This window comes from Leptodactylus fuscus, chromosome 2, assembly GCF_031893055.1.
Source record: "Leptodactylus fuscus isolate aLepFus1 chromosome 2, aLepFus1.hap2, whole genome shotgun sequence".
NCBI lineage: Eukaryota > Metazoa > Chordata > Amphibia > Anura > Leptodactylidae > Leptodactylus > Leptodactylus fuscus.
In genome coordinates, this window is record NC_134266.1 from 85,903,892 (window position 1) to 85,919,201 (window position 15,310).

Here is a 15,310-nt window from a genome sequence, read left to right on the forward strand (position 1 = left end):
GTAGCTGCTAGGAATTGTATCTGTGGCTCATACTCTTCTGTCTAATTCTCCCTTCTTTACACTGCAGCTTTGATGCTTAGGTTGGCTGTTGCAAATAAGTAAAAGTCCACCACAAATAGAGGCAGACAGCATATGCAATGAATGGATTTCCATTACAGCAAAGGTGGGATATCTATAACTAGAAGAAGGTAATCCAATAAAGATAATTATTAAAACATTAAGTCACAGTAACACATATAGTGAGCCAAACTTAAAACCTTTAAATAATTCTTATTTTCCAGATGGAAACCTTTCTAAATAGCTTTCATTTCCTTTGCACACTATCTGTCACTAATCGGGGATTTACAGAACTCCATCAGGCGACTGTAAGCATCAGTTCTTAACGTAATATGATTAGAGAGAAGGTACTTAGAATTACTGCAGGAAAAAACATTCTGAAAAATCGTTTATAATCTGTAATCCGTGATTACCCTTAATACATCAGATAGCCAGCACAATGCTGTGTACTATAGTCTACTACAGTGTGCACAGTGACAGTATATCCACTAATAATTAAAAACTAAATTTATCATGGCAAATTCTTCCTTCCTTGTAATATATGTATATATATATATATATATATATATATATATATATATATATATATATATATATTGTGGGGAATTGCTCAGGTAGATGCTTGTAGCAGTGCAGGAAACAGGGACACAGACACTGGGTTGAACACAAGTTCAGGCTTTATTCACATGTAGCGCGTACACTGCTTTTGCAAAGCCACAGGATAAACAAAACAAAAACAAACACCTTCTTGGATGAGAAAACTAACTTAGACGTAAGGAAACGTTTCCCTGACTATACAGGAGACTGCCTACCAGTCTCCCACCTTGGCAATAACAACGGGTGGCACAGTACCTGCTTTGGAGGTCAGGTCTCGACAGTTCAACTCGTCTTCATACACAGACTGTTATTAGGGCCTGATTAGTCATCTAACCTCCCTGGTTTGAATCTTTACTATACACCCTTTAGGTGCCTGGCTGGAATGTACCTGTCTTCCTGTCTGTACCTGGCTGTTGCTCCAGTTTCATCTCCCTTATCAGTCTTTGCTGAACTCTTAAGGCTTAGTTTACACAGTGCTTTTATGCTGAAGAACTGCACATAAAATTTTTATTTGCTGTAATTCATATCTCTTGTTACTATGTATCTCACCTGGATGCTAACAGCCAGTATTCCAGAGGTTTCAGTTTAAAGGGGTATTCCCACGTCGCATACTCACCAGTCTTCACTACTGTAAAATCTTCTTTCTTCCTGGTTTCTTGCATCATTTGGTGGGCGGGGTTTAACATGCAACCTCCCATTTAGCTCCGCCCCCCCAAATTAGTGTGTAGCTCCGCCCACCCATATTGGACTATGAAGTACAGGCAGCAACAACTCCATTCTGTGTTACATACAGAGACTGCCTGTCTCTGCCATAATGAACACAATTAAATTAGCTAGCCTGATAACTGGGAGAACAGAAGACGTTCAGATATGAAAGCAGCTCCTCTCCCCTATCTGCTAACAGGAAGCTAGGTCACGTGGTGTAGACAAAGGAATAGCTAGAAACACAGGCTCGCTCCCCTGCACTTAGCCCCTCCTCCCTCCCTCCTGAGAGCAGGCAGATACATCACTTGACTTTTGAGCAGATAAGCTAAGGGCTGTGTCAACAATGAATTGAATAAAGTAAGATTGTGGACAAACAAAGCAGTTTTGCTGAATTAGTGTATTTAGGAAAAGTCTTAAATCCACATTAACAAGCAGTATAGATAGGATCCTTGTGATGGGACAACCCCTTTAAGGCTATGGCTGCATGTAGTGGGCTGCAGCCAAAAAGCGCTACGGGAAAATCGGGGAGGAAATGCATTGCGTTTTTTCCCCACAGAGCTTATTACCGAAAGTCCATAGGGTTTTCAGTTTTCAGCATTTCTGTAGGTATAATGGACTTGCTGCAATTTGCAAAAATGCGAACGTTTTTCACATTGCAGCATTTCCAATGCAAATTATTTTCTGCAATTTGAGGATGAGATTAGCCAGAATCACCCATTTTGCAAGGACTGTAAGGCTGAGGCCCCACATTGCGGAAACGCAGCTTCTTTTGTTGCATATTTTGCTGCATTTTTTTTAACTAAACGTAGGAGTGGCTTAAAAACGAATGGGAAATAGCTAGGAAGTTCCTATACTTCTACCATCTGCTCAATCCACTCCTGGCTTTGGCTCAAAAAAAAAAAAAAAAAAAAAAAAAACGCAACAAAATCTGCAACAAGAAGAGCTGAGTTTCCGCAATGCGGGGGGCTTCAGGCTAAAATGCAGCATTTTTGCAATGGGGCATCAGCCTTACTTTACCAAACCCATCACACACGATAAAATTGTGGCGTTTATGCAACCTGGTACAGGTAAGATGCGCATATGCTATGAATTAATACTATTATCTTCTCTGACATGACCCCCATACACATTGGATGATTGGTTGGTCTCAGCAGTGTGATCAAATGACAATCATCTAATGCTTTTGGCTATTCACACAGCATGCTGCCTCCAGTGGCTACTAGGTAGCGCTGGCTCTAGTTAAAGCCTTAAAAAAAAAACATTTCTTTTTAGAGTTTATTACATTTTTTTTATTGCACTTAACATGTAACATTATATGTAGTCCTTTGTCTTTTCTTTAGATTACTAGTAACATAACTCCAGTTTCTAATCCCTAATGCTATGATAATCTGCAGTTTAATCTTAGTATTAGGACCTGGAGAAATACTGTACAATGTACCTTCCTTTCTCTGAATTATAACCAAGACCGGCTTGATTGTTTCTTGCATAATTTCATGAAAAGTGATTACAGTATAATCCATGAGATAAACATAAACCATGCTTTAAATAGGCTCAACAACGATTTAGTGATTTCATACTTATTACTGCAAAGTAAACTGTACAGGAATGACATCAATGGCATATGCACATCCACCCATGTACACAGAGACTTAGTGCACCAGTACGTATGTGGACACACTGGCAGGAAACCTCTTCACTCATGTTTTGGATTAGTACTGTGAAAATACTACACAAAATGTGTACTTTGTTGCTATTTTTTGAAATAACCAATTTGGCTGCACTTTCTGAAAAAGGAAGAGAGAGAAGGAAGCGTAATTACCAAGATGTTTCCCTTCCGTTAAATTCACTCCTGAGTCCAGTGACTGGATTGAGCCCACACTTCCCCCACCCCTCCCCTCAGATGGACCTTTAGGCTGGGTTAACACAGGGATTTTTGGACTGGATTTTGACACGGAATCTGCCTCAGAATCCGGTCCCAAAAGAAGCCTTCCATTGATTTCACTTCTTTTTTACGTGGTTTTGTGCCGCTCACGGGAAAAAAAAGTGACCTGCCCTTTCTTGCCGTGGATTCTACGGCGGAATCTGCAGCAGCATCCACAGCGTGACACCTCCATCCCAACTAGGCCCATTCATTTGGGCCTAATCCAGAGCAGAATGCCGCGATTGGATGCCAGTGCACTGCACCGTTATTTGGACCAGATTCTGAGGCAGCCAAATCCGGTCCAAAAATCCATGTGAACCCAGTCTTAGGTGTCACCTCCAGCTGCACTACTGAGTCCATTGTGGCACTACTTCTTCCTCCCTTTTATCTCCTGATTCAGGCTAAGGCCCCACGGGACATCCCTCAGCAATAAAGCGCTGCGTGAAAAATACATCGCTGTTCTTCCAGAAGCGCTTTAGATAGAAAGTTTGCAGAGTTTTTCTCCACGTACTTTCTGTTACAATTATACCTACTGTATAGGGAAACCACCGGTGTTTCTGTAGGTATAATTGACATGCTGCGATTTCCAAAACCGTGCTGCAAAGTGGGCATGGGATTCACTAGAATCCCGTTTTTTTCAGCAGCATTGTTTGCAAAAAGCCTGCTGAGTTTTCCTCTATTTAACCTATACAGAAAACACCAGCTTTTCCACTGCAAATTTTTTTTCTGCAATGTCTGAATGGGATTAGGCAGAACCAGTGGATTAGAAAGACCAGAGCAATGGAAAGGCCAATGTGAGTTTGAAAATAGTGTAAAATTGACTGACTCAGATGAGACCAAAATCGTCATATACTCCTATAGGTGCTTCCTATAGCAGTATTCTACATAGTATTCCATTTAGAGGAAAATATAATACTACAGCTCTTTTTTATGGTTTTGCATAAAATATTGATATCTTTGTATCAGATGAACATAGTTTTGGAGAAAATAGGGCATAAATCATGAAAAAAGTACAATTTCTAAAGTAAATACAAACAGGCAATCAAAATAAAAATGAAATCAAATGTCTAGATTTAGAAGTTTTCAGCACATTTCGCTATATTGAGATTAATAACAGGTCAGATAATGTTGGATCCAGGTTGCACCTGCTAACAGCCACACACCCGCTATTATTCTTAGCTAATTAACATGCTCCAACTTTAATAATTGTAGGGCATCTTTGGATTACACCCTTTGTGTGACCTGGAGTCATTTACTGCAGTTTAAGATTAAATAGCATGTCATTTATTAGATAGGGTCGTTCTTGGTGGTTTTAGAATCCCTTGTGATAGTTTTCTAATCCCTGCGCAGTGCTTGACATTTACAGATCTGTTCTTCATATCTGCTGATTATTAAATTCATATTTTGAATAAAGTTATTGATATTATAATAATGTTATAAAATCTAACATAAGAAATTATTTGCAAACTGAATTGCCTTCTGAAAATGTAGAACCTTTCTTGATTGAGTTGCTAATATACTCTATAGCATGTTAATATTGTTTATAACTTTGTATATTAACGGGGATTTAATATACAAAAAATAATGTAGAATACACTGCATGAGTCAGTTTGGAATTTTTTCAGTGATAATTGTAGATTATGATGTTAATCTTATTTCCCTTAGTCCCAACAGCAGCACAATACTGGGGTATTTCTGCCCCTGTGTGCTGGTAGGACAAGTTGATTTTTACTGAACAATTAAATGGTTAAACATTAACCCCTCTTCAATATAAGAAAAGATGTACCAACTCCCCAATGTGTAACTATAAAGAAAAAATATATAACACATAGAGAAGGAGCCTTGTGCTGCTGTTGGGACTAAGGCAAAACAGATTAACATCATAATCTACACTTCCCTTTCATCCCACAACAGTACAATACTGGGGATCTAGCCAGAAAAAAAACCCCTATGGAGGGCCCTCTTGAAGAATTGAACTTAAAACGGAATAGCCATAGTAAATGGCCTCCGTACTTCGGGTGCTAAATCTATAATGATTTGCAAAGGTGTAAAGAGAGTTTCAAGAATCTGCAGAACTGATTTGTTCCAAAGGAACAGGAGGTGGAAACGGCACTTGTAGAATAAGCCTAACAAAGTCAGGGGGATTTAACCCCTGTGAAGTAAAAGCCAAGTTTATGGCTTCCTTATACCAGTGGGCAAAGGAGGTCTTTATTCTTCCCATCAAAAGACAAAAGGAAGTTATATGACCGTCTAAAGGGAAGAGAAATCTCTGAATATAAATTCTGAGATATCTGGCAACATCCAGGGAGTGAATTTTAACTTCCTCTGGGCTTGACACACTGAAATAGAAGACCGGTAAAGAAATAACTTGGTACAAGATAGAACCCTGTCCTGTCTGCATGATTTGTGCAGGCAGCGAGTGGCAAGCACACGGACCCCATTATAGTCTATAGGATCCGTGTGCTTTTACTGCACAGCGCTTTCAATTGTGTTTGGTATTCCGTTCAGGGGGGTCCCCATGCGGACTCCCCCGGATGGAATACCAACGCAGATGTCAACGGGGGGGGGAGGGGTAACAGACGATCTGAGCCTGGATGCACCCTTAACAAACCTTTTTTTTTTTTAAATGTAGATTGTGAGCCCCACATAGAGCTCACAATGTACATTTTTCCCTATCAGTATGTCTTTGGAATATGGGATGGAAATCCATGCAAACACAGGGAGAACATACAAACTCCTTGCAGATGTTTTTTTGCCCTTGGCGGGATTTGAACACCAGGACTCCAGTGCTGCAAGGCCGCAGTGCTAACCACTGAGCCACCGTGTGGCCCCTCCTTAACAAACCTTTTAACCAGTGGGTCTATGGAAAACTGCGTCTCTAAGCAGGCTGACAAGTGGAAGGATTCGGGCCATTGTCCAAGCCATCCAAAAGGAGGCTTGCTAAACTAGCGATAATTTCATCATGTATGCAAAAGCCAGTGTACAGTGGACTCCAGCGTCCCCAAACAGGGGAGCCGGAGAAAAGGAGCAGGAAATGCTGTGCATCATTTTAAAAAAACAAGCGATGTAAGGGAGCCTTCACACGGAGTAACACTGGGCTCAATGTGTGCTTATTTTTACTGCCGTAGAAATGCGAGGGCAGCGTTTACGCAGCGTTTTTTACTATGAGCGTATACGCGGTGTTTGCGGCCGCTTTTTCGCGGCCTCAAACACCGCGTATACGCTCATAGTAAAAAACGCGACGTAAACGCTGCCCTCGCATTTCTACGGCAGTGAAAATAAGTACCCATTGAGCCCAGCGTTACTCCGTGTGAACGCTCTCTAAGGCTTACAGAGGTCCAAGGTCCAATGCGGACTCTAAAGGCAGAAGACACGTCTGCATTCATTATAAGCAACAGCAGAAAAAAGGTCTTTTCCTGCAGCAGAGGCAGGAAAGACAGAAAGACAGTTTTTAACCCCTGCATTTTGTTCTAATAGAAACCAAAAGCAGAAAAAGATTCTTCCCAACAGGAGGATAGAAGTCAATACAATATGAAGCAGGAGTGAGGAGGGAAAGTCATCCAGAAACCTGGAAAACACTAAAGGGAAGAAATAACCTTCCCTCTACCTGTCTCATGACACAGGAAAGTAAAAAAACACATAGGGGGGTTAGTATTTGCTTCCTTATATTAAGGAGGGGGAGGTGTTAATGTTTAACCATTTAATTGTTTCTTAAAAATTCCATTCTGTCCTACCAGCACACAAGGGCAGAAATACCCCAGTATTGTGCTGCTGGTGGAATGAAAGGGAATGACAGTTTTTCTATATATTTTTACAAAATAAATAAATAAATAAATATTATTTTCTAGGCTCTCATCAAACCTCATAGTTTAATGAGTGGTGGCCCAGGGGAAGATGATTAAACATAACTAACAGTGTTACTCACCTCTCCTGGGCTCCTGCGTGGGTCTTTTGGCCACCCAATGACATCAGAGTAACATGAGTTACCCCGGCGATATTATACGTCATCACACTGTATGGCCCACGTGATCACTGAGGCCTTTACACAGGGCCCAGAGTATTATTTAATTCTGTATATGGTCAATGTATGAGTAATTCAGAGAGAACAAGATACAATGTGACAAAGACCTAGCTGGTTCTTTACTTTAACAAAACAGGAGATTGAATAATTTTTGAGCTGAGTAACTTTTTATTATTATTGTTGCAAACACACTGGTGTAGATTTATTATTTATATTTATTATATAATAAGCACACCTCATCTATTCTATAGCAGTGGTACTGGGATATTGCAGCTCTCTTTATTAATTTAATAGGAGCACAGCAGCTTCCAGCTTTGTACATCTCTACAACTTCAGGCACCCAGAGGTAGTTGGATCAGCTTATCGGTTCAGAGTCCAGAAGTTACACTTGGAGTAGTGTAAAAGCATCCTATATATTGCCCATTCCTTTTGTCGCCATTTATGGCTTTGGCTGAAAAAAACGAACCAATATCTGAAGCAACAAAAAAAAATGCTTTTCTGCATCATGGGCCCTTAGCCTAAGGCTTCCTGCACACAATCATAATTTTGTGGCAATGTTTTTGGAAGTCGTGGAACCGCAGCAGGAGGAAATAATGTGTTTTACAATCCCAACAAAGTGAGATATTATATAATCCCATCTTGACATTGCAGAAAAAAGTGCTGCTGGAAACACAGCATTTTCAAAAACACGTGAAAAACGCAATCTGTTAATTGTACTTTACCTTAACAAATACAATTTGGGCTGCCTTACTGGCCTGAAGCAGCATTAGTTTCCTTAGAAGTTAGGGTGGCAATATTTACATAACTTGAAATAGTATTGTTTTTCCTTTTCCGTTGTTCTTTTCCTATTTGCATTTGATATATTGTACAAGATAACTAATTTATTTGCAGTCCATGAAACAATAACCTACTAAGGAACAGAGCTCACATTATGATTTCATCAGTTTTGCTAGCCAGCGATAAATCCCAAAACATATGCATTATAAAATGCTTCCACTATTAAATAATTGCCTTCTCTGCATTGCCTTTACCATACAAGCCTCTGTAAACATCACCCTCTCAGAATATCAGGCAGACCCTCTGATACCAGGACGGAATATTGTTTTTCAGTTGTCAATTACATAGACTTTTAAATGTGAGGCATTCTTGGAAGGATTTCACGTTTCATAAAATTCTTCCTCGCTTTTCATATTGTTCGTCACCTGTCAACCCACCAAAGTCCCTGCTGATTTCTTTTTCATTTCTCATTCCTTGAGTCTCTGGTGTGCTTCTTTCTGATCTCTGCTGCTGGCTCTAGACTGGTCAAGTCCCTTCACCTTTCATTTTCACAGCTGTAGAAAGCTTCATAGACATGGAAGATTGCCAGGCAATTCCCCACCGGCCGGATCATACAAGCTTTGATTTCCCAAGAGAAAGTTTGAAGATTAAATATATAAATCGTGGACTATATGACCTTGTCCATACTTCCTGACATCAGATGGTGGCTGGGAATATATATATATTTGTAATTTTGTAATTAGACTATATTTTGTACGTCACTTTTTTGTTATAGCTTTAGAAATTTTCATACATGAGATAAAATACAAACTCTTAGAGATTAATTATTTTATCTATTGGGAACATATTAACATTTTATAATAAAACAAATGAATTTTTCAATATAACAAATATTTAATAATTAATAATATATAATATTCTCCCCTACCTACTCGCTTCAACCTATTGCCTTAATACTATCCTTACCAAATATAATAAAAAGATAACATTATATATTACACACAATTACCATGAAAAATTGATGATGATAGAGGTTTAATAGGGTATTGGAATTAATGGTGCTATATAAATAAATAAATAATAATAATAATAATAGGGTATAATACTGAATTTTTTAACTTTTTATTTCCTGGGCAAAGTAGAGGTGAAAAAGGGTAACTATAAAACTGCTGTATTCACCCTTTTTAGTAACAGGAATATAAAGGGAATAACTCAGTCTACAGAGGATTTCTAACCTACATTCAGACGGCTAGAGAAAGCTATTCTTCTTTATACAACTGCCAGATCTGTAAGGTTTAAGTCATCCAGGACTTGGAGTTTTACAGTGTGAATGAAACATGTTCTGCAGTCTCTTCCCCTCCCCCATGCAGGTAAAGAGATCTTCTAAAATCACTCGGCTGCAAAGCACAAAGGTTAGAATATTTGTACCAAGTACACTTCATCCTCTCAACGGGCTCTATTCTAATGTCAGTGGGTTATTATAATACTAAAAGGGAATGGAAAAGGCTAACAATATTTAATTCTTATCTGTTATTTTTTTATTTTATTAATTACACTTTTTTAAATTAAAATCACAATACCCCCTTAGGCCCCTTGCAGATTGCCATGTGTCATCCGTGTGCCACCCGTGCACCAGCCTTTCTTCTGTGGCCTCATTCATTCAATGAATAGGAGCCACGGAAGCACGGGTTTAAAACCGGACAGGAATAGGACCTGTCCTGAATATTGCGACCCGACTGTCAGCCCTTCCACTGATCTATGTAATACACAGTCATGTGCGTGGGCTATCCAGGAAAAACACAGAGAGCACACTGAACTCACCCCTAGCCATCTGCAATGGGCCTTAGGCTGAGGCCAAATGTTATAGAAAAGTTGTATTTTTTGTTGCAGATTTGGCTATGTTTTTGGGCCAGAGCCAAAGCCAATAGTTGCTTCAAAAGGAATGAAATATGTAAAGGAAGCACCTATACTTCTCTCCCATAAATCCATTCTTGGCATGCCATGATTAAGAGATCTGCTGAACTTCGAAATGCGTAGGCAATGTGCACGCTAACTTTTTAATGGAAGTATGATATCTTCATAATAAAGGTGGTTTTAACCTATCATTCACACTGGATTCTGAGTGCTGGATTATCCCCGATTGTTTGCTATTGCCTTCAGCTCAGCCAAGGGAGCTCTTTTCCGTGCACTTATCTCCAAGGATCCTATTCATCACAAGTCAACTCATGCAAGACGCCGGCTTCTGACATGTGAGTGTGCGTCAGTGCCGCACCTCCCATGAGGCGACCTGAAGCGAGCACTTCAGGCGGCGCTATGCCAGGGCCTCAGGGAGGGCAGCATTTTTGCTAACCTAAGCCAGTCCAGGACAAGCTGTCCTGGACTGGCTTAGCACGGAGCGGTGGTTTGGAGAGGCCACTGGAGCAGCGCTGCTCCAGCAGCCTCCCCGCACGCTCAGGCAGAGCGCAGGCAGTCTCCGGGCCTGCTCTCTGCCGGCGAACGGCGCTAAGCCCTGCCCCCTCCGCTAAGCCACGCCCCATTTTCTAAGCTCCACCCCCTCCCCGGCGGGGGTGGGGGGCGGCTTTCTGCACTTCGCCTCGGGCAGCGAAAGGGGCAGGTTCACCCCTGTGTGCGCTACTTTCTTTTTCTCTTTTTGGACTCTTACTGTGTATATATATCTTAGAGCTATGAGCAAATCCTTATATGTTTGAATGTCCATGATTTACCTTAGGATACAGACTATTCACTTCAATGGGAGCTGAGCTGCATTATCGGTAACCTGTCCTGTAGAGAGTCCATTTTAGATAATTATAAGATTAATGCTGTTTGTTTCTGTAATGTAACAATTTTCCAGGATATACAATATACACGTTATACATTCACTCTTCTTACTCTTTCATTTATTGCACTTGACTTTCAAATTCGATGCACTAAGAGGGTAGAGGTACATTCATTAACCAAAAACAGTAACACAACAAGAAGGAATTGTTGGAATTGACGTATTTATGTATGAAATGATACATGTAAGGGCTTACAGTATTAGAGCAGAACATAATATAGTAGATGGTGTTGAGTGAAGACACAGGTCCGTCAAGTCCAACCCATAACCCTACAGTGTCTAGAGGAAGGCAACAATCCGTATAAGGCTGATGTCAGAGGGAAAATTCCCAACTCTAAATCTGGCAACCAGTATAGAACTGGTATTTGCCAATTGGATTGACAGAACCAGTGAGAAGAGAGACCCCAATCCAGTTCTAAACCTCCCAGGCTCCCAAACATTAAAGGGGTTGTCCAGTTTCAGATCAATAATAAGAGACAAATGTTATTGTTTGTATAATAAGTTGTACAATTCTATATAGTTTCTGTATCAATTCTGCATGGTTTTCTTGATCTTTGCTTGCTTGCTTCCAGTGGATAAAAATCAGTCCATGGTCATGTGATGACACACAGGTGCACGGCTCGGTATAGTCACAGCACAGTATCCGTACATCTGTCGGGTAACTAGCTGTGTATCTGTCTGCCCATCACATGATCATGGACTGATTTTTATCCTCTGGGAGTAAGCAGAATGAATAACAGCAAGCAAGGTTGGTCTGAAAGTGGACAGCCTTTTCTGGGAAATGAAAAGACCTTTGCTGGTCTTTGAAAAGACCAGATAAACTATATCTACAGTCAGTGGTGTAACTACTGCCATAGCAGCCATCTTGGCTGTTGTGGTGCCTGGAGGGCCTTTGCTGTTTTTTAAAAAAAAACTTTAACCCAAAATTTTTGCAATATCTATAACAAACACCATGCTATGGCACATTATATTGTGAAAAATGTGCTATCAAAAGTTTGCTAGTTATGCCCCTGCCAAAAACTGAGTGCAGTTATAGCCACATAACTGAATGTAATGAGAAATAGCCTGGAATTAATCAGTGTGTCTCTTATTCATGATGACTCCCGTGACCCCAGTTCTAACTATATCCAGGTATACTGTATAGTGGGTCTTATTAGACAAACAAATGTATTTTTAACAAATTCTGATCAGCAATAAACAGTATGATCTGTGCTCATTCTCAAAGAGCATGAAATCAGCAATATCATTGTATACCAATCTTAATAAAGATCACAACTGGTGCAGGGAACAAGAGCTTGATGTCCCAGCACCAGAATAAACATGTACTCCAGTTTGGGACTGGCGTAGATTTCCATTATAATTACACCAGAAAACTGACCTGTTAAAATGAATATGTTGGGCCCCCACCTTGGCCTGCCACACACCTCACACCTCACACCCAGAGTTGTATAAGGTGGCGAGTACAATGCAGAATGGAACTTGTGGTGCATGTTTGGCTCAAAAAATGATCTGGTCCCAAATATGCGCCACAATAACATTCCCTCAAGGCTAGTTTTCTGTTGTAGAGAGATTGCTAAATATAGCCAATTCCACCTATTTCTACCTATTTTATGCACACTCCCTTCCGGGTACAAAACATACATATGCAACAGATTGTACAGATTTTGTATTGTTTTTAAAATACTTCATACTGAACATCACAGGGGATTTTTATTTTTTAATATCTCATGTTATTAGCAGTCTGCAGTGATCCAGACTAGGGTTTCTGCAAAATTCGCCAGCTTTCTGGGAGCATTCATATTTTAGACATAATATCTCATATTCTCCATACTCTTTGAAGTTTCATGCAGCAAATCCTTTAATCTTATGCTGAGCTACAGATGCATAAAATACGCCTGGGCCACTGCTTTTTATATTTTATTAGATTGCTATGCTTCAGAAACAAGCTATATTGTATACCAGCCTGGCATTAAAGAGCAACTAAATCAATTTTCTATTACTCCAAAGGAAAAAAAAAAGAACATGTATTAATAAGTAATATATTATATATATTTTAAACAAGAAAACATAATACAGCAAATTTTTTTGTCAGTGCACTAAAGATAATTTTGCCTGTTCTGAAAGATCCAAATGGGGAGATATAAGAAGACATTTTTAACCATCTTCTACTCTTCCAGGTGTTGCCTCATACAGAATATTAGAAATTATGAATTCAGTCTTGCTCATTCCTAATGTCAAAAACAATGTATAAACACTCTAAACCAGTATTTATAAGTTCCACTTGTTGAAAAATACCCCTCATGTTAGGATTATAGACTGTGCTGTACATCGAAAGCATAGCACAAGTTAGGAATACCCTAACATGGACACTGAAGGAGTTTTCTGGGCTGGGGGCTAGTTTGGATACTAATGGTGTATCCAGTTTCCTGCACCCTCACAGGGGCTGGAGCTGGGTGCAGAATGATAAGACATCATTATTATAAAAAAAAAAAAAAAAAAAAAAAAAAAAAAAAAGGCCACAACCAGACAAACTTCTTTAACATTATCCTACATTTTACTATAAAGGACCTCTAGCTACCTATGCAGACGTAGAATACCTATTTTTTTGTCTTCCTCTTCTTTTTCAACTTGTATATTGTAGTATACCGTATATCCCAAAGACAGTGTAGGCAAGCTATGTTCTGTATTTATAGACTCTACTATTGTAGGTGTTGTATTTGGTAGGTCTAAGGTTTTAGTCCTTGTATCAGTTAGTTGTTAGTATAGACACACTCTAACTGGTAATCATTGGGGGTTACTACATCAGATTTCTGGCCTAAAATGGGTGCATTTTAGGCATACAGTGTTGCAGCTTATTCTAGGCCATTTTCCAACTAGTTCCACGAGCAGGGGTGCCCTAAAGTCTTAAGATGCCACAACGTGCACCACAATTGCACCGAGATTTTGAAGTAACATTCTGGAACAAATTAAGGCAACATACAGATGGTATAAACTTAACGTCAGCCATCAAGCATCAGGAAATCTTTCTGCCAACAGCAGGAACATTTCCATGTCAGATTTTGCATAGCAGGTCCTGTCACAAAATTCACCATGTGAACTTACCCTATCTGAGCTACAAATGTTGCATTTTACATATTATTATATTTCTGTGCTCCATAAACAAGTTATATTTTATACCAGCCTGGCATTGAGAGCAACTAAATTGATGCAGAGCTAACAGTAAATCACCCTTTTAAGCCCCCATAAGGTAACAGTGCCCCTATAAAAGTAATAGTGCCTTTCTTTTGCCCCTGACAAGGTAATTGTTCCCCCTTGTGCCCCTACAAAGAAATAGCACTCCCACATATATGCAATAGTGCCCCCCTGTGACTCTCATATAGATAACAGTGCCTCCCCCACATAGCTAATAGTATCCCCCCTCCACACAAATAACTTAAGAGTTGCCGCACACACAGTATCAGTGCCCCCTTCATGTAACTAATATTGCCCCCCACACACAGGTAGCAGTGCCACCTCCCCCTGAATAGCATTGAGGTAGTGTGTGGCATCCTGTGCAACTTCTATTCTCCTCCTACTCTCTGTTGCTGATGGTTATTAGAGTAGGAGATAGGGAAGGAGATGTACAGGTTGCCGCACTCAGCATCTTCACTGTGCAGGATGGTTGCAGGTATATGAGTCATTAGTATAGGCAACAATACTGTGGAGATGGGGGCCTGTGGGGACCCCGGGCGAAGGGACCTGGTTGTAAGTACGACCATAGTAACCTGTATAGCTATATCATGTGCTCAATGTATCAGCTAAGTGTGAGAATAAAGATAAATAAAGGAAAATGGGCTCAGTGTAAGGGGCAGTTCACACGGAGTAAACTGGCGCGCAATCTGGCACGTATACGCGTTGTCAAGTCTCAGGTCATGAATCAATATTTTTATACTTTTATATTGTGTATGTTGTGTGTTGCAAATACTAATTTCTCCTTGCTACTAAGTGCTGACAGTATTAAACAAAGGAAAGAATCCAAGATGGTGCCTATATCCTGCTTGCCACACCTTGTAGCAGATTCCACAGGCTAAAATGAAATTGGATCTGGCTGACATTGAAGTTTGGAGCCAATGGGAGATGGACAGCAGCTCAGGAATATCAGACAAACTCCTGTTGTACTATGTATTAACCCCTCCTTTTCTTTGTTGTATAAGTGTGTGAACTTTGAATAAACGCCAGCAGTGCAGACTTGACCTAGGGCGAAGGAGCATCTACCTGGTTTGAAACGGAACTTGGTGTCTGTCTCATTTTAGCAATTGTGCACAAACATGCTCATTAATTTGGACTGACTGATTGATCCAAGATATAGTCGATTACGACCACGACAGCGTGTCAGAGTTTGTGCGCTCAAAAAAGA